General features: G+C 30.5%; 1 protein-coding gene across 2 annotated transcripts in view; it reads right to left on the bottom strand.

Annotated features, from left to right (window-relative positions):
- The window catches only part of LOC113517298 (ecdysone receptor), a 315,053-nt gene that overhangs the window by 180,714 nt on the left and 112,578 nt on the right, over window positions 1–21,761 (bottom strand). For both annotated transcript variants that reach the window (XM_052901561.1, XM_052901562.1), the window contains one exon: window positions 15,395–15,439. The gene's annotated coding sequence lies outside the window, so the exon portion shown is untranslated. The remainder of the gene's footprint in view (window positions 1–15,394; window positions 15,440–21,761) is intronic.

The following is a 21,761-nucleotide window of genomic DNA, read 5'->3' on the forward strand; positions in this document are numbered from 1 at the left end:
ACAAACATCCATCTATCGTATCCATGTTTATAACTTTTATATTTAAAATATTATAACATACTAAACATTATAATCACTGACAGAATATTTAAAAGCATCAACAGATGATGATTGTTATATAGTATGTCCATATTTTGAGAAACATATTATTATTACCTATTTTAACTGGGACATATTTCTTGTTTGTACCAAATAGTTCGTTTTTGTCAAATTCCGTTACGATTGGTTGAGCGATCAAAGAGTCCAAAGGTAATAAAACTAATTTCACACATATTTAAGTTCTTAATTAGAAGCAATATCGAATACTGCACAGTGATTTCTTGTGACTCGACCATGTGTATTTGAAATTCGTGCAAATCTGTATAACAAATATAGGTTAGTAATATGAGACGATTGATCGCTTTATAGGCATAATGCCATTACGTTGCGAAACAAGCTCTAAAGTGGTTCTTTCATTGTTTTATTAGTTTTACGCTAATATTAAAAAAAATAGTCGTTTCTTGCCAAATTTTTCTAGTTGAATCTTCTTTCATTACTTTTCATTTTTAGCTACGTTAGCAAACAAATTTGAATGTTGATCGTTTAGTTCACGTTTATCTATTTCTATCCCTTGCAGTAGCTCTTGTATAGTTTTGGTTTGCTGTTTTTCGTTTTTAAATTTGTCTTTTTTGAAGTAATTTTTAATTATAAATATAATGAAAATATTATTGCTGTTTATTGTACCACTTATAAAAAGACTTGATTGACTGACAAGCTGATTTGTCAACGTATAGTTAAAAGCTTGGAACTAAAAAAACTATTTTTTTAATACAATCTCTATTTATGACATAAATATTGTTAAAAAAAGAATTTCCCACAATTCTCAATAGGAGAAAATGAATCTCACACGGACAAACTTGCTGTTAATAGCCAGTATCACATATTTTTATATTCAACATTTTGTAACCATCTAAATATAAAGAAAAGGGGCAAATATGTAATCAATTAGCGAATAACAATATACAAAACATTTCTTTTTGAAAGCGAGCGAGCGTCAAACATGATTGGAATTTACAAAAAAGCAAGAAAACTGTATTAAGGAAAACGTTAAACCGGCCCGGCAACTTCTTGGAGGCTGTGACTCATTGTAATAAGGCCATCTTAATTGTAATATTTTAAGAAATGAGAAAATAATAGCTATAAATGTTTTTTATAAAGCTATACAAGTAATGCAAATAAGAATAAATAAGACAGATTAGTATACTGTTTATTTAATTAGAATTATTTTGTTTAATTCTACTGCCATTAAGTAACTTAACGCACACACTAATTGTAGCGGAATTAAACAAAATAATTAAACAAAATAAAGAAATAACCAGTGATATGGACTTCAGTAAGATAACAGCTAGTTCAATAAAATAAAAAAGAAGATTAGTATAATATCTCACACATACGGGAAATAGATGGACAGAAGAGGCGATTAAGCAAACTTAATAGTGGAGAGATGGACAGCAGTGTCTCTTGAAAAACTTTAAAATCCTAACTCGGGTTGCCAACCAGCCTGCCAAGCGTGGCAACTATTGGTTAAATCCCCAGTTGGGCTATGTTTAGTAGTGGACAGTTAACGGCTGATATGTGATGAGTGATGATGATGATGATGATAAAAACATATATTTAAAAATACATATATACAAAAATTATTTATAATACATGCTAAATAATAGTTTAGGTAAGTATAGTGTAACATCTTTTATTTATCTCTTTAGCAATCACATCCGAAAGTTTTTAAATTTAGTTCAAAATTAACATATCAACATATATTCTTTTTTCTTTATAAGCACAATGTAGACAAAATGTGTAAACTGATTATTACGAAAGTACTGTATTTAAATTTTATTTGGTAAAGGGCGTTTATGAGAACTCAAATCAGAGGACTTATAGCATCAAAAGTGTTCATGTGTGTGTTCAAGTAGACTAAACACAACTAACGATCGTCGATATTTCGCTTAAGTGCTAATGCTTTAGTATCAATAACAAATAAAGTTGTAGTGAAAGTAGATACAGCTGATTGAACAGCAGTGTTTGACGTTAGTGGTATCAGAAACACAAAGGCGCTCTAAAATGGGGTAACGAATTAATTTAACGAACGACAAAGTTAACAAGGCATCGAAGTAAGTACTCTTTTATTGAAAATATAAAAATGAAGACATTTTAATTTGGATTACATATTAGTATTGGATTCTGTGTGATATCTGCAAATGAGCATATCATTGGCTGAGATGCAAGTCAAGGATGTTTATAATATGAAATAAGCAAATAATCAACTAGTGTCAATTTTGTATTGTATTGATAGCAAATTAAATGATACATATCTGTGTGCACTGTCCAAACTTATATTCCAATATTAATTCAGACTAATCCATAATTTTAGTTTGACTACATGTTTTCTAAATTAGGAAAGTTTAGAAACTGTTAGAAGGACGAGAACGAAATAAGAATGAAATTATGCAATTTATTTTTTAATTCTACCTATTTAAGACAATAAATTACATTAATGAAACGAAATATTAGCAGTATTGAAAAAAAAAAAAAATGCGATATTAGATTAAAACATCTGGAATATTTGGTTGCGGTATCTAGCAGCTTACTGTGAGCGGGCCAGGCGATTCGCGACCGGGTCAACTCTCCCCTCTCTTGCACTTGAACTGGTTCGCGTACTTTCAGTTTCTCTCGCCCGGGACACGGGAGCCTGACCTACCCGAAGATAGCAATAAGCGTTATCGGCCCCGGTTTTATAGTTCTCGACGTTTTATTGACTTGGCATAAAAAAAGTTTTGTTTTACCTTCTGTGTATGCAAAATGATGGTTTCTCTGCTATATATTGTGACTATTTGTAAAATGGGCATCGCAAAAAATCAAAGAGGAGTTTGAAACTCCGCTTTATATATAATAATATAGCTATTTGTTTTATTAATTACATAAAACGAAATTAAAAAGATTTACAAAAAAATATCGAAAAACATCCCATTGTGATTCACAATGTAATTCTTCGCGATCATTATTTCCAGAAGAATAGGCGCAGGTTTGAAATTAGCATATTGCCCTTTGAAGTTTGTAAAAGAATATACATTAAATGAAAGGAAAGGGTTCAATGGTTAGTCTTCTGTTGCGTATGACATAAAAAAAAAAAAACATCCAAGAATATGATATAATGAAAAGAAACAATTTGCAAGCACAATATCTCGAATTTGCAGACACGCTTCATCTGTTGATAGGGAAAAATATTATTTCTCAGTGAAAGAGTTTAGAGATACGTAGGAGGAAAATTACAACCGAATGATCCTATTTTATTATTTATTCAAATCAAGTATGTGTTGCTCTATTTTCTGCCATTTTCAAATTGATTAATGTAGTACAACTGCATAACAAACTACGTTTATCTTGACGGCTCTATATTAACTTATACGAGTATACAATATTATATACGTATTTACATAGTATGCTATCAAATATAAAGTGAACTGATTAAAATTTCTTCTGGAGTTGCTTTTAAAATGATGAATTTTTTATTAAAAATTATCTCATTATTATGGGAATGATTTCTACTTATCTCATTTAGTGGATTGTTCAAAATTTGTTTTTAACTTGTCAATAATCTAAATGCCAAATTATATGTTACGATTGTAATTCGTTATATTATTTAAAAACTTATTTAAATAAATGCTAGAGTCATCTGCCTGTCTGTCAATCTGAGACAACTCAGCTTGGAAATTGAAGTTTGTTTTGTTTTTCATTATTATCGCCTTTATTATTCTTACATTCACCTACAATATGTAGTCTGTGAGTGGAAGAAAAACAGGTATTATCTTCCAAGGCAACGACCCCCTCAGATGCTACGCCTTCGTGGCGTAATTGATACTCCGGCATAATATGTCACGCCATTGTCACCTCGTCATGGATTATAAAAGCCTGTTTGCGTCAAATTTGTCATTCTTTGACAATACACGTGTAGTCCGGATAATGCTATGTATCAGATTCATGTATCGATTCTCTAACGAAATAAAACGATCTCTACAATACCTACGCATTAATGGTAATCAGTATTTTTTTTGCATAGACTTTCTAATAATATAATTACTTGAAGTTCGATAACAGCTTATTGTTGTTTGTTTATGTCGAAATATCAATTTAGTCGAGTGTCCCTAAAGGATAGAACATGTTCATTTTTTTTTGTATAGAAACAGAGTTATTATATAAATGTAACCTATACAATATTCATATTACAGTATTATATATACATATTATTTTTTTAAATAATACTGGTTAATCTTTCGGTTTTATCGAAGATGATTATCAAGAATTGGTTTTTTACCCAAATAGATTTTGCTCCGCAAACTATGGGACTACTAAAATTAATGAATTGTAAAATTGCACTTATTAATTTTATCAAAATTAAAGCAGTTTTTCTGATACACAATTCTTAATTATTATTTTTTTTATTAAAACTGTTTGTGTTATTTATTTCTCTTGCTCCAAAGTTCTTAACCTATTTCTTTCTTAATTCGTCAATCTCGTAGTAAAACTTTTGTAAAATTAAACATTGTCTCTATTATTATTGGAATAGGATAACTTTTGACAATAGACTTCAAAAAGTTTCTACATTGAAATATAGATAAATAAACTTCATAGAGTCATTGTTCCCTCCAAAAGATTACAGAATAATAGAAATAAAAGTTACTAGAAATGGACTACATTTACAAAAAATACATAATAATATAGACTATTTCTTAAAATTTCTATTTAACATCAAAATCACTACATAGTATAAAACAAAGTCGCTGTCGCTGTCTGTCCATCCCTATGTATGCTTAAATCTTCAAAACTATACAACGGATTTTGAACGGTTTTTTTTTATTTATATATTTTTAATAGATAGAGTGATTCAAGAGGAAGGTTTGTATGTATAATACATGCATAATATTGTAGAAAAACACTGATAAATTTAGAGGTTTTTAATGTGATGTGTAAATAAACTAATTTGTCGCTTACATTGAAAACGTTGGCTGAACTCCACGAGATAAAACAAAATAATGTACTAGAGTATTGTACACCTTAAAAAGGTCAACAAAAAAGTCCGCAATGGTATATTTCTATCTCTTAAGGATAACCCACAATAACCATATTTTATTCTTTACATTTTATGGGAAAAATGGCTTTTTTACGAAGTGATTTTAAGCAGTACACCATTAATTTTATCCAATTAAGTACCTTATATACATTGTCCATTTTATATAGATCAATATGGCCCTTTACAGCATGTAATTTAAATGATTATTTCCGAAAATATTACAGATTTAAAATGCAGGGATATAGCGGTGCGGCATTGCACCCGTTGGAAGCCGGGGCGGGTCGCTAGTCATCAGTAAAGAAGAATAGAGCCTATAGTTAATTAATTTTTTTTATACAACTTAGAATGGCAAACAAGCTGACGACCCACCTGATGGAAAGTGGTAACCGTCGCCTATAGACATGAGCAGTACCATGGACATAACAGAGTGTATATATGTCCATGTTTCGCCCATGATATCCCCCATGCGTTGCCATTCCTGAGGACTCAGGTGTTATTCCTCTGTACCTAGTAAATTCACGTTACGTCCCACCCTTCAAACTGAAACACAGCCATGCAAACACAACTGCTTCACAGTTGAAACACTAATGGGACAGACGTACCCAAGCAATCGACTTTTGTACAAAGTCTCCCTATGGTAGACTTTCAATTCAATTCAATTTAATTATCTCCGACGCCGCTAACAGTACCATTACCTGGCGCTAAGACGATGCAAAAAATAGTTGTCCTAAATACCGAACGTCGTTAACAACTCACGAATTCAACTACAAAACTTCTTCATGTACTTCTTCTGAAAGAAAATAAAGCGTTCATTACTTTGCTTCTAATAATTACTCTATATTTCTAAGGACTTATTACACTAAGTATACCATTATATTATACTATATCAATAATAGAGCCATAAAACTATATAAATAAAAATCACTTGATGAATTATAAGCTTGTCATTTCAGAACGGTCGCACCTACGAGTATTTGTCTAATTCATTTGTTTTAGTGTGTTTGTAATTGACAGGGTGAGATTTGTATGAAAGAAAATTATTGAAAAATAATACTGGTATAACCAAACAAAGTCGGGTGGGTAGGTAATATAGGAGAAAAATGGAAAATCATCTCAAACTAAGGCAAGAATACAAAAATGTATTAAAACCTTTGTGAATTCAACAATTTATCACAAAATGAATATAGATAGAATAAACGTTTTAAAAAAATTAATAATTAAAATGACAATATACAATGAGTGTGAGAACAAAATTATATTTTAAGTCATTATATTCTTAAATATTATATAAATTAAAGTAATCAATGATGATAAGCCTATTTATGAACTACGATGCTCTGTTTACCATAATAAGTATTTTCGATCGTTCCCATTTTTTGATTAAATCTTGTAATATAAATTTCTCCTACACAGTATTATCTAACTCAATGTTTAAAGCATGGGCAGCAGCGTTGTTCTTAAAACTTCACCAAAGCCTAACTGTGGTTGCCAACCCGCCTGGCAAGCATGGCAACTACTGACAAAACTGCCGTAATGGGGAAAGCGTATGTTTTCAGTTGGCAGCTAAAGGCTGATATAATAATAATAAGTATCAACTATACGTACCAGTAACCTGATTTCCGCACACATGAATAAATAAAGTTGACCTATTTTTGACGAAGAAATTGTATGGAGACACATCGTGTATATAATCTAAGAGACGATGTACGTATTGCATAATGTAAAGTAGAGAGTATTAGTAACATGTTTTTTGATGGGTGAAAATGGTATGGTAACCCCGCCTGCGCTAACGGGATACGCTGGCGGAGCACCAGTGAAGGGTGATAGATGAGAATGAAAACAGGCCAGTTAGCTCATCATGATGAATTCATCAGGAATTAACCATGATAGTTTCCAGGAGGAACCGCGAGGAGGTCAACCTGGTTGGGTGGGTATATTTCTAGCAATGGGATTCTCAGTCTCCATTACTAACAATCCCTTCCCCTCCAGTAGTAACATGTTTAGATAACAGTAAGAATAATTGGCTTTAAACGATTCTAAGTAGAGTAGTTATATGTACGTAGGCCCTTATCGATTAATCTCGAATCTATTGAATAGCCTGCAAGTTTTCCGATGTAATATAAAATTACATTTAGTTTCCATCGCCCAATAGAAAGATCAAACAGAAGTATTCAACATTTGAATATTTCATAGCATTTATATTCACTTACGGGCCTCAAACAAATACATTGTACAATACGTACCAAAATGTTCTGGTTTATTTTGACTGACGCAGTTCCATGTATCGGTTGCATCGATTTCAATAAATAAGAATAGCAAACAATTATATAACTCGTGGTACATGTAATTGTTGTAGAGAATTCAATAGTTTTGTTAAGTTGTTTTTGTATTTGTGCTTTACGCATATTTGGGAATGTCCATATATAAGTACGAGTACAACCGCAACTCAGTCTATCTGAAAATATTATGAAAATAGCAATTCTGCTTTATATTTATCAAACAGCGTCATCATATTAGTCGTTAACTGTCCATTGCTGAACATAAACCATTCCTCTAAGTGGAATTTTGTCAGTAGTCGCTACGTTTAGCAAACGAACTGGTAACCTCAGTTAAGTTTTTGGTGATGTTTTAAGAGGGAGGCTTCTGCCCATTCCTCTAATATCAAGTTATATCTCTTATTATCTCTTAGTCGCCTCTTACGACACTCATTGGAAAGGAAAGGGTGCCCTATTCTTAACCGGGATGACATGGTTATAATCTATCAAACATGATCTAAAGTAATAGGTAAATTACAATATATGTCGAGATGGATTAAATAGTCGGAAATTATTCTGCACCGTATTTTTAATGTGCGTGTGTGTGAGAGTTGTATGATATGTATGTGTGTTTATATGTGAATTTATTATCCATATCCATAATTTTTGTAGTACTATACCTATAAATTGTCTATAGTATCATGTGGAAATGATTGATTGATGATCAATCATTTGATCGTGAATCCATCATTTCCATTTGACTAGACTATTGCGTTCATTATTCTATTATTTAAAACGCAACACATAAATGATGGATGTTTATCTGTTTATCTATTTATAGCGATGTAATACCAAGCATTATGAAATTTAATTTAATTTTTGTTAAAATGAAAAATGAATTGACATAATGTAAACTGACCGACAATATTTTAATCGTATAGTGTGTGTAACCTTATCCAGAAAACTTATATTAGATATAGGATCACATCAGTAACTCACTTCCAACACCTGGATGAACATTTTCAAAGTCAAATGATGATAACATTATGAATTATGGAGTTTTCTAAAGGACTGTAACGGGTGGAGAGCCATTGCGTTTGTTTGTGCAGCTTAATAAAAGATTTATTCTCGTTTTCAAGTGCATTTATAGACTAGAGAAAAACAAAGGATCCATTTAAAGTAGGCATTTATAACAGACTTGATGGAACTTGCATTAACTTTATAAATAATTAATTATTTATTAATTCATAATTTTTAAATATTTACAGGACACAGGTCTCTATTGAAAGAAGGATAATTTTAGTCTATTGATACCCTACTGGGTAGGTTGCTTAATACAGTATTTTAATTCAAGTTTTCTATCTCTTGTTCTGTCATGTTGTATTTTTGTACTGTAGCCGTCTTTTACGACTCTCTGGAGACGAAAAGGAAATACGATTATTTCCTTCTCTGTAAAATTGCCATTATAATTTCAGAGGTCGTTTGAACCAATATTGTTTTCGAATTCGCTTTAGATGCGTTCGTTACTTTTGTTGTCTCAAAATTAAAAAAACCGACTCGGTTGATTCTTTTTATCTAAATTTCTCTTTTCAGTATGATTAATACGTGTATTAAAATATCCAATTTATATCGATGTAATTCTACCTACTTGATGCCCTTAAAATTCCAAGATAATTCAATTTTCAATTACGTTTGTGAAATAAGCAACCAAATGGACAAAGGTAAAAGATTATTTCACCAATTCCCGATTGTTTAACAAAGAAGATAAGAGAAGAACCGATGTTTCTCAAATAACGAGGTTAATCACAAGTTACTGCATCCACTTTCATTTAATAATGAAACATGCATTATGACGTTAATACGCCTCTAATGAGGTTCGCGGCGTCTTCGCAAAATGAAGGCGATTTCTCGGCTACATTGCTAGTGAGTAGAGTTGAGAATGTATTAGAATTTCATTGTGTTATTAAGTGTATAGATATTAAATTATATTAGATCAGAAAAAAAAAACAAACAATTGAAGTTAGTATACAAAACACGTCACAATAAACTAATAGGCTTATTCATAAAACCTAATATGTCCTACAAACCTTTTTTAACTACTAATATATAGATAGTTTTATCACTGTGTTTCAAATTTAGAATTTAGCCCAAAAGAAAAAGACAAAATACTTCAATAGCTAAAATAGGTTTATGAGAGGATTTTTTTTAATAAGGGGGTTACTTTACATGTTACCCGTTAAAACGTGCAGGCATTCATTGCTATAACATTTTTTAAGTAGAAGACGAAAAATTGAAAAGTAATAATTATATTACTCACAATATCATTCATAATTACTTTTAACATTTAAAATTATAAGAACAAGAAATTATCTAATTTCATGATTAATATTAATTGTTCCACTCGTAAGCGATTCCTTTAATTGTCTTGTCTCTAGAGCGATTTATAAGATGACCTAAATTACATAAGTACCTTTTGATATTTATATTAGTTTTGAAAAGACAATCTATTTTTGAATCTTGACATACAAATTAGAATAAAAAAAGTGTGGTTACGACACCTATGGCGCGGGAGTCGAGACCCGCATACATTCCGATCGGCGCGCCGTGCCGGCGGCGCTTGCGCATTTTCTTTCTGATCTATGCACAAGCAGTCTCGCAGAGAGTGGACTGCTGTAAAGCGAGTTTCTGCAATATATTGCTGAGATAACTCGGCAACGTATAGCGAGAGCTACAAAACGTGACTTGGGTGTAAAAATAAAGATATTTTTATCTTCTTAGGTTATTTGCATGTTTAATATATTGTACCTGTTTCTTGAAATAAGAAATTTAGTAATATTTTTTTAATGGCATTATATTTCTAAATTAGAATTAATGAAAATTTAAATTGTCTTCATTGAAATGGCAATACCATGTTTTTCTAATCTTCGTAATTGACTGCGAAACGGTCATCTTATTTCATAACTGTCCACGAATACGTAATGAAGTTACAAATTAATAAACCTTGTGGGTATTTTAACTTTGATTCATAAAATACTACAAATTAATAGAGGAAGGCGTAGACAATTTAATACGAGTAAGGGTCCCGAATTGGTCTCAAAACTAGTCGAACTTTCTCGATCGTATTCTTAAATTGGTAGTTATTATAATAAAATATTGTATGTAGGTAACTAACGAAACTTTTAATAATAAAAAAAATATTAGTTGCAGTTGAATGTAATATAATAATACAATAAATCTAAAATAATATTTTTTACAAAGTACAAAATTATATGTATTAGTTATGATTATTTTAACTATAAATATATTGATATACGTGTGTTTTTATCAAAAATATTCAACTGTTAATTATGACTGTGTTGACATTAGTACCATACATATATACTGTACTTACATACATAATGTATTTCTCTTTTAATGTAATAATTATAAAAAAACTAGCTGACCCCGTAAACGTTGTTTTACCACTTATTGCGAAATATAAAAGTCGCGATTAAAATACAGGGATTGATCGTAAAACGATGAAAATTTTAAGTTGTGTGTATTTTTCAATGCTAAATCATAATAAAATAAAAATGGAAAATTTTGTTAAAAAAATTAAAAAAAATTTTTTTGAGCAGGGTCACGCTTATCATTGAGGGGTATGAAAAATAGATGTTGGTTCATCCTCAGACCTACCCAATATGCACACAAAATTTCATAAAAATCGATAAAGCTGTTTCGGAAGAGTTTGGTAACAAACACCGCGACACGAGAATTTTATATATAAGATTGGTTATAACCGAAAAACAAAGAATAAAAAATCTTTCAATCAACCAATATCTAATTCTAAATATAGTATTAATAAATTCTGCGTCACATGTCCATCAATATATCTTTAGATTAATTAACATAGTAATTGAGGTTAATTTAATATGTTCGATTGTGATTATATGTTCCCAAAATAAATTTTAAATTAAATGAATTTATCAAAATCGATTTAGAACATTCAGTTCGTATTTTGATGTACTATTTTGATTTTGTTTGAACAGGTAATGTTTATGCAACTTAGAATTGCAAACAAGCTAATGGCCCACCTGACAGAAAGTGGTAACTGTCGCCTATAGACATGGATATAACAGAGTATATTTTGTCGCATATGATATCCTTTATGTATTGACATAAATGAAGATTATGATGTTAATATGCCTTTGTCCCCTGTAATTTAATTGCCATATTTCATCCTTTAAACTGAAACACAGCTACGTAAACACAACTACTTCAAAGCAATAATACGAATGGGACAAAGGTACCCAAGCAAACTACTTTTGTACAAACTCTTCTTCTGGTAAAATTGTGTTTGTTTTTTATTTAATTGCCCTTATTTAGATCGTCGTTTAGTAAAATTATGAAATATAGAATTTTTTATTTAATTGCCCTTTTATATCCTTATATCGTCGTTTAGTTTGCATGGCTGTTGTGTGAAATATATGAAATATAAGGAATAATATATCATAATATCAGCGAAACAGTTATCTGTCCATTATAGGCGACGGTTACCACTTGAACATAAGATGTGCCGTCAGCTTATTTGCCCCATCTGTCCCTATAAAGAAAGGGGGATTTCCCAGTAGTTGCCACACTTGGTAGTCGGGTTGGCAATCGCAGTCAGATTTTGATAATGTTTTAAGAGAGACGCTGCTGCCTATTCCTCAACTATTGCTCCCTTAGTCGCCTCTTACGACACCTACGGGAAAAGACCTGATGATCTTTGAATATATGCGGGGATCATACAGCTATATAAAATCCTAGTAATATGAAGTATGAAATCTTGTTATGACTTATTAACCTACAAATAGAAGTAAATATACTTTCAATATACAACAACAGCGCGGAAGTATGTAGGCCGCGAGCGTTGGCGTCGATAACTTATCTTATTAGGTTAACAACCTATCGTGACTATTGGTTATATCGCTGCAATCACGGCTTATCGTTGACTCTTTGCATCTTGTCTTCATGCTGATATTACTATCTCTAATGCGTTTCATTATATTTAATGACCATTTAATCTCTAAGACTATTGTTCTAATAGATCTGATAAAGACAACAAGAGTTATTGGATGCTGAAATATGACATTTATCAGTTTTACCACAAAAAAGTGAGATTCGTGATCGACAGGTGATCAATATATGTTTAGACATCTTACAAAAATGTGACTAATATCTGTTCAAGTCTAAACAAAATAAGTATATGTTATTAAAAAAAGGTATTTAAAGTTATCTATACATTATTTTAAATTTTATTATTAATAAATTTAAATTTTATTAATAAATATTTTTAAATTTTAATATATACAGATCAAAACAAAAAAAAAATAAGAAAAAAATAATGGGCACATAAAATTACAAATAAAAATCACTGACTAAACAAACAATATCACAGAGTTTTTTGAAACCCCACCTGGGCTTTTATTGCATTATTTTTAGAGTAAGACCTTGTAATATATTTATATATAATGTGACTAATATATCCACTAAAAAGGGTTTGTTGAAAACACCTATTGGATCGAGAGATACAGTGTTCCGCGTGGGTGATGTCACGGAATTTCTCCGAAAGAATAAAGACTTTAAGGGCATAAAAATAGTGGTGTGTTTCAAAAGTATTTGTTGTTTGGAATGTCAGGACTAGCTATTAATCCGTCATTGATTCTGCGAACCGTCATCAATTCCTCTCACCATTGACCTCGAATGGATGGAAAATGTTCTGTTATGGATGACAATGGCATTTTATATGGTTATATAAGAATGAGTATAATAATTAAAACATTATAGGTCTTTTGACTTTATATTCGCTGATGTCAAATAATAACTAATTACGTATCAAGCCAATTACAGTAGATGTAGAAGTGGGTATAAGAATATCGTAAAAAATCTTGAATATAATTTGGAAATGTAACCAAATTCATTTTTTTTTAAGTTTTTGATAAACTATTGTTGTAGTCTAGAGAACTACAATGACAACAAATCAAATGACACCGTTTATAACAAATTAATCAAGAGTTTTCGACACTTTTGCGCAAAGTTACAAACATACATAAGAATAGGTACAATATATATGCCCGTAAAATATTTCCCTTTAGTCGTCGAGCTGAAAACTACAAATATTGATTCAAATTCGATTAAAATTAAAGTATTAAAAGATATAGGCTAAGTAATATAAAAATTTGTTATTTGATTAAAATTAATTTCTTTAATTTCGCTGTCTAGAGCGTAATAAAACTAAATAGAGTAATCTAACGACGGTTGACAAGTATCTATGATAAATAAAAATATACTTCGACCTTACATATTTATTTTAAATATGAAAATTAAATGGTAAACCTGTGTGCGAAGTGGGAAAGGAATTGTTAATAATAGTGATCTAATAGCCCCATTGGTAGCAATACACCCTATCGGTTTGACCTTCACGTAGGAACCTACAATTCTCCCTAGGAACCATGTCGGTTACTGCTTTATAAACTTGCCACTATGCCACAATGGTCCAACTGATCTGTTTTATCCACACCTATTATCTCTCACTGGTGCTCCGCCAATGTATACCGATAGTGTAGGCGGGATTACCATTTCATTATCACCTATTAAAAGAATTTCGTCTGTACTATAGAGATATGCTAGCGGGTTACTAGCAACAATGATAGATGAGGATAAAGTAAGGTTATTTGTCTCATCATGGCGAATTCACCAGGAATCAACGACGATGTTTGCCAGGTGGGACCGTATTGAGTTGAGCTATATGTCAAATATTGTTAGCCATAAGACCAATATACCCGTTGCTAGAAATCCCCTACTTGTAACTTTAAATATCAAGATATAATTATGATGGTGGATTATGCAGCAATTGTAGAAAACGTTGGTTGACCCAGCTTTTCTCTAATATCCCCACGGGGCAAATTATTACCCATATCTATTATAACGGAATTCTATTAAACTACTCAAATTTAGCTTGCGGTGGTTCACGACTTCCAAGATTCATCTATGAGCATAAATTTAATCGAGACAGGTCCATGATAATGCTGCTTGAGCATGTCTATGAAATTTTTTTAATGTTCTTGTTTAAAACTTATTGCGTTATTCATGAACTATGAGTGATACTTTTTACTGATGACCTTTATAATGGAACTATGAAAGAAGGTTGGTTTGCATAAATGGAGACTCGAATTTGGTTCTCAGTTTAATTTGTTTGTCTTATTGATCACCTGTTGGTATTTTGTATATATATGTCAATTAATCATATTTCTTAAATTTCTCATAAAACGGGGTAGCTTAATAAAGAATATTCATTATTATATCTGTTTTGTATTTTTTTTTAATATAACGATATATATTTTTTAAATATAGTAAATATATTTTATAAAATAAAATCGAAAGTAGAGTAAAAATAATTTAATAAAATACATTGTAGACATCGTATGGAGATAAAATAAACACCAAATTTTAGGTTAGACCATCAGTAATATAACGATGAAAAATGCACATTCAGTTTGGTGCATGATGCCGGTGTAAACATAAATATAGTCAGACTAAATTTATAAAAATATTTTTTTCTTAAACATTTCCTATTGACTGCTTACAATTATATTATATTAGTAACATTTAATATATTGCTTTTCTAGTATTATACCTTTTGTTGTTTGTTTATTTAATATAGATATATCTAGTCTTTTATTTTTAACTTAATGTAAATATATAAATTTATAACCATTTTAATGTTTATTTATAATTATTTCAATTTAATAATCCAAAGTTCGTCATGTTTACGTATACCAATGTCATTATAAGATATAAATATTGTATAAAAGCACTTAAATTATTACCATATGCCTATCATTTCTCCATAAGACGTCTATGAAACTCTGTGACAATTTAAAATATTCTTCATAATAAAATAATTTATGTTATTATAAAGATACCTAATTCGTGAAATATCCACATAGCTTTCATCTTCACTGGAAAGTCTATTTTACGGATGGTACCTAATGGTTAATCTCTAACTTACCACTGGAGGCGTTTTCCGAGGCGAACAGCGGGGCAGCGTTGTAATCTGAAACAAGTAATAAATTTCTCTTTAGTGATAAGTATAAATTTTCAACGAAATTTATAATAATTCGTCGATATAAAAAGTTGTACTTATATATGGAGCAATCTTTATAAATTGCAAAAAGATGTGTCAAAGTTGATTCAGATTCAATAAACTAATCGCATAACTTCAAATAAATACAGGATTTTACGAGTATATCATTCTTCTTTTGCTAGTCGCTTAAAAGGAAAAAACTTATAATTAAAAATGTAGTATTATTCTTAATAATTGTTGTTCATGCAAATTACTAAATTATTTTTAATAATTAATTAATAATTATGACTATAAAATAGATAAATAAACAGTATTTAAAAATTATCATTTCAACCATTATCCGTCCACTGCTGCTCATAAGCCTCCTCTATACACATAAAGAACGGTCCTGAGCTACCTGCATTCACCGACTCCCTGCAACGCATTTCAGGTCGTCACTCCATTTAGTGGGGGGTAGTCCTACACTGTATTCACTCGTATTTAAAAAATATATCCACTTTAAATGAAATCTGAATTGCCTCTATAAATTAGTAGGTGCTATTTATTGATATAGTTTACGTTAGCTAATGAATAATAATAATATTAACCTGTCAAATTCCAATGTGATTCAAACAATTTATTATGTTTTATAAGCTGGCAGCTTAACCAGCCGGTCATTTTTATATACATAATTGTGTCTTAATATTTTTTTCATATTATATTTTTTTATATTTTTATAGAAATATATACAGTTTTATTTATTTTATATAGCGACATACTGTTTCATAAAGTATAGTGCAAAGAAATAAATGTACTCTGAGCGTTTACACTTTAAAATTATTTAAAAACCGGTTGTTAATTATTGATTAATAAATATGTATGAAACAAATGGCGTTTGAAATATTTTAATTACTATTACGCAACATTACCGACTGAATAATGTTTAACATTTTTTGTTTATTTTCCACCTAGAAAAATTAAGTAAAAAGAATCAATATAAATCCTAACAACTTTTTTCCTAATGTAATCTAATGCAAAGTGTATATTAAATAGGAATATCGGTCAATAATATCCGTCAGATCTAGTTTTTCTTCTGTTGCAACTTACATTACTGTATTAATAATAGTGTAGTCTTAGCTTTATACGACATCTTAGGGATGAAAAGGATCAGTAAAAAAATAGATAGATAGAACAGTAAATAAATATTGTAGATATAAAATAAATAAATAAGATACATATGTTAAAATTGAAATTATTAGTGTCCTTTAAAGGAGAATTTTATTAAAACTAAACATTTTCCCACAAAAACTTGGTTTGAAAAACGATAAAGAGTTTAGAACTTCGCATACTAACATTATTTGCCGTGTTGATATGGTCGGTACAAAATTATTCGCGCTTTTAGTTCACTTTTTGTTCAGATAAAATGTTTAGTTTTTCCCTTAAGGACCCTTCATAGGAAAACCCTTAAAACGGTGCTAATGATTATAATTTCAACCTGTTTAGTTACTCCACCACCCATTTATAGATCAAACAAAAATAGACGGAGCACAATAAGGGCTCGACACGCTCTTTTCTATAGTCTCTAACAATATTAGACGCTACAATAGATTGAAAGTAAACAACTACAAGGCTACGACTATAGATAAGTAGGACGGATCGTGTTACTATCGTATCGACGTTAGAAGCGGGAAGCGTAAGCGAAGGTTGCGGGGTAAACGACACACGTTACGCAACGCAATAAACTAGCTTACTTTGGCTGCGTCATTCAAATAACATCAATATTGAGAAAGAAAGTTGTGATTATTTATTTATTTATTAGTTCATATACGTGTACAAAGCGGACTCAATGACTAAATGCAATAAAAAGCATTCTCTTCCAGTCAACCATAGGGAAGTGTCAGAATACTCGAATGCGGTACTAGTAATTATTGATATTATGTATATTAAACATACTAAAATTACACGCAAAATGAATAAATTTATATAAATAACTACTTTCCGAGGTTTTCCCTAGACTCTATAGTATGGGGTTTTTCAAAAAGGTTTCTTCAGGGTCGGCAACACGCACGTGACACCCCTGGTGTTGCAGGTCTTAAAATGAGGGTATTATTACTTATAATATATATATATATATAATAACGTTATGGGGTACTACGTAATACTAACTTTACATGTATATGATATATTCTTTAGCAATATAAAGGTTGTAAACGTCTTGGTAATAAATATAAATGAAGCACAAGTTCTCAGAGTTCATTTAATTTAGATATCATACTATTAAATCATATACTTATTTCACTTTGTATATGAAATATAATAAATAATATAACATAAATACCCAACTTCTGTTAATCCATGTTTAGGACTTCCATCAACAATAATTGTGATATATTTTATATAATAATATTTAATTTAACCTCTGAAATTTTAGAGGTCGGATTTTCTTAATAAATAGTATTTTCAAGACTAAATATACTTACAAGTAGGATAGCAACAGATGTCTCAGAAAGTCATTAAACTCTGTTTGTTAAAGACAAATCATAATAACAATTAATATTCATTCACCTTTGTTTCTGAACTATAGGTAGATGCAAATCCTTACAAATGACAAAGGGTTACCGATTTTACATAGTAGGCATTAACAACCAATATCAAATAGTGTTAAACTGACATACTGATCGACTATGCAGTTGAATCGTCGATTGGCATACATCGATTGCATGCAAATGATGTGAGATATGTACCTACTACTTCACACTTGGAAACGATTACTCACACAAGTAACATGAGAATAAGTGCAGTTTACGAGTGTTCACTCTCACTCACACAGTGATTTTAGTGTGTGCTCGAGTTCGCAGACGTCATTAGTAACTAGGTGCTTACAGTCTGCTATTTACAGTCTGCGAACATTTGAGGCTAAAAATTAGTGGATACGCGAAAATGACCTGAGTACGGTTCAATGGTACAGTGATTGCCTGTAATAATAATGTATATTCAATTGAATTACTAATTAAAAATTATATTAAATTAGTAGTGGTAACCAGTTGAATATTTATGATTGCATTGAAAAATAACTTTTAACGATATTTCGTTTTATGAGACCTGATCATTGTCATCCATAAAAAGTAAATGCCAATGGTGATGATGAAAAATTGTATTCAAAAACTTGCATTCAATTCAATTCAGCCGTGGCTTTACCTATGTAAGTTAGTATATATGGTATGTACTAAATTAGGATATAACCTATCGGTGTACTGTATAAATTCCATTTAAATCTGCTGAGTAATTTTTGCGAAAAAAGAATAACAGTAATTCATCCATCTATCATTATAAACTTTCATATTTATCATATTAATAGAATTTAATACGTTCTTAAAAAGTATCTAAACTATTATATTTAATTGCATATATGTAATTTTCCAATACTAATTTTAAGACAAAAATGTAACATGACAATTGTGATGAAAGATGATGATGGATTTTCAGAAAGATTTTGTTTAATAGAGGAGGTTTCTTACGAAGGCTAGAAGTCTAGTAGTAATAGAGTTCTTAGTTTCTACATTAGTTTTAGTAGAGTACTTCGTTTTTAGACACTGCTGGTGCCTACTCTATCAATATTTTGTTTTCTACATAGTTTTAGTAGAGTACTGAGTTTTTAGGTACTACTGGCGCCTACTCTATCTAATATTTTATTTCTACATAGTTTTATTAGAGTATTTAGTTTGTAGGTACTTCTGGCTCCTACTCTATCTAATATTTTATTTCTATATAGTTTTATTAGAGTATTTAGTTTGTAGGTACTTTTCTTTTCTATCTAATATTTTATTTCTATATAGTTTTATTAGTATTTAGTTTGTAGTACTTCTGGCTCCTACTCTATCTAATATTTTATTTCTATATAGTTTTATTAGAGTATTTAGTTTGTAGGTACTTCTGGCTCCTACTCTATCTAATATTTTATTTCTATATAGTTTTATTAGAGTATTTAGTTTGTATTTTACTCTATCTAATATTTTATTTCTATATAGTTTTATTAGAGTATTTAGTTTGTAGGTACTTCTGGCTCCTACTCTATCTAATATTTTATTTCTATATAGTTTTATTAGAGTATTTAGTTTGTAGGTACTTTTGGCTCCTACTCTGTCTAATATCTGAAAAATAAAATTAAAAATTTAGTCTTAAGCTGCAAAAAGATCATTCTGTGACGTGCACGTAGATAATAGACAACAAGATACTCGTATTTCATAGCAAGTTCAAAGAAAATTTATTATATTGGATAGAATCATATTAATAGCACCAGAAGTGACATAAGTTATACGATATCGTTTAATAATAACCATCGCCTCCTGCTGAAAATCCTGAAGATAAATATTGTGATACAAGGGCTTTAATATAGCACAATATATTATCCAGTCGCAGGTAAACAGAATACAAAAATAAATCATTGCACAAAAACATTCGTGATCAAAATTTCGAGTAGTGGATTTTTTTTATACAACTTAGAATGACAAACAAGCTATCGGCCCACCTGATGGAAAGTAGTAACCGTCGCCTATAGACATGAGCAATACCATGGACATAACAGAGTATACTGTATCGTCTATGATACCCCCCATGCGTTGCCATTCCTGAGGACTCAGGTGTTACTCCTCTGTACCCACTAAATTCACGCCATATCCCAACCTTCAAACCGAAACACAGCCATGCAAACACAACTGCTTCACGGTTGAAACACGAATGGGACAGAGGTACCCAAGCAATCGACTTTTATACAAAGTCTCCCTCTGGTGATATTGTGAATGTCGCTCTTAATTAAATAAATTTTCCGTTTCCAACTATAATATGTTAAATACTAGCTGTGCTCGCGATTTTGTTTGCGTGACCAGGATAAAAAGTAGCCTATATCCTTCTTCATACCAAATACTACGTGAATGCCATATCTCATGACTACTGATGAAGTCGGGCGCCAAGGGGTAACAAACAAAATAATGAACTCACTTTCACATTTATAATATTAAGTAAGTACTTAACTGTATATCTTTAAATAACAATACTCAAATACTTCTGAATGAAAATATGATATCTTCAAAAATATTATTAAGGTTATAAAAAGATATTTTCAAACAAACTGAACATTTAAGAAATCAGACTCAATATCTATAAGTACCTATACTGCGGACACTTGGGACACTAAAGCCAGTTATTTACGCGAAAATAAATTTTTATTGCAGGTAGAAACAAAGGTGCCACAGACCAAGGTTGTCTGAACTTTATGATCATTATATTGTGGAAGAACGTTACGATTGTTCCGTTGAAAACATTGGCCGAGTAACAACTTTATTTGAAGGAGCTCGTTTAAGAGTATAATGTACGATGTTCTTTATTATCGGATCTAAATGGTTTACTTAATGGTCTCAACAGTACTCTAGTCTACAACTGTATTAAAGTCTGCAAAGACGGTTATATTTTTTTGCATACAAATTGTTCCGTAGAATAAGCTGTGCCCTTACACAACACGTGTACGTTAGGGTATGCAATTTTAGAAAAATCCTTGTCGAACTTAAGAACTGTAAAAATATATTTATCTGTTACTTAGAAAACTGTTTTTAAAAGTTCTTAAAAATATATACGAATTTTTTTTTTGTTATTGGAATTAATTTCTATGTAGATTTCATTATTCGAACTGGCCAACCCTACGCACAATCCTGACCTACGTCACTAAAGTTCACCAACTCACTGATATTCGTATGTCCGACTGACCATACTTCAGACGTTCTATATATACGATCATGTGTAATACTGAGTGCATGCATGCATAAATGTGCATAACAAGTACGCACTCACACGCCACACGCCCCTATGTACAAGTCTCCCCGTTCCCTTATGTAATGATCTAGGGCTGGCATCGAAGATAACTAAAGATTTATAAGGAAAATTTAGGAGATAAATTTAATTCAAAGAAAAATGTAATTAAATTAATAATATTGCAAATAATTTAATTTACATTAGCTCATATCTCTACTCTAATATTAGTGTATTACAAAGAGGAAAGATTTGATTTTTTGTACGTTTGTGTGTTTTTAACGGATAACCTAACAAAAGTCAACCGATCTTTTAAAAATCACCTTATAGTACAGATAATATAATACTATACTAGTGTTTATAGCTCCATTGTTACCTAGTAACATAGGCTATATATTATTTTAAGCTTAAATTAAATGTAAAAAAAACTAATTTAAAATTTAAATTCTGTTACTGTTAAAAATATAAAAATGGCGTTCACGAAGACCGTCTTTATTATAAGGCAACTTTA

This window comes from Galleria mellonella, unplaced genomic scaffold, assembly GCF_026898425.1.
Source record: "Galleria mellonella isolate WM207_F2 unplaced genomic scaffold, CSIRO_AGI_GalMel_v1 utg78, whole genome shotgun sequence".
NCBI lineage: Eukaryota > Metazoa > Arthropoda > Insecta > Lepidoptera > Pyralidae > Galleria > Galleria mellonella.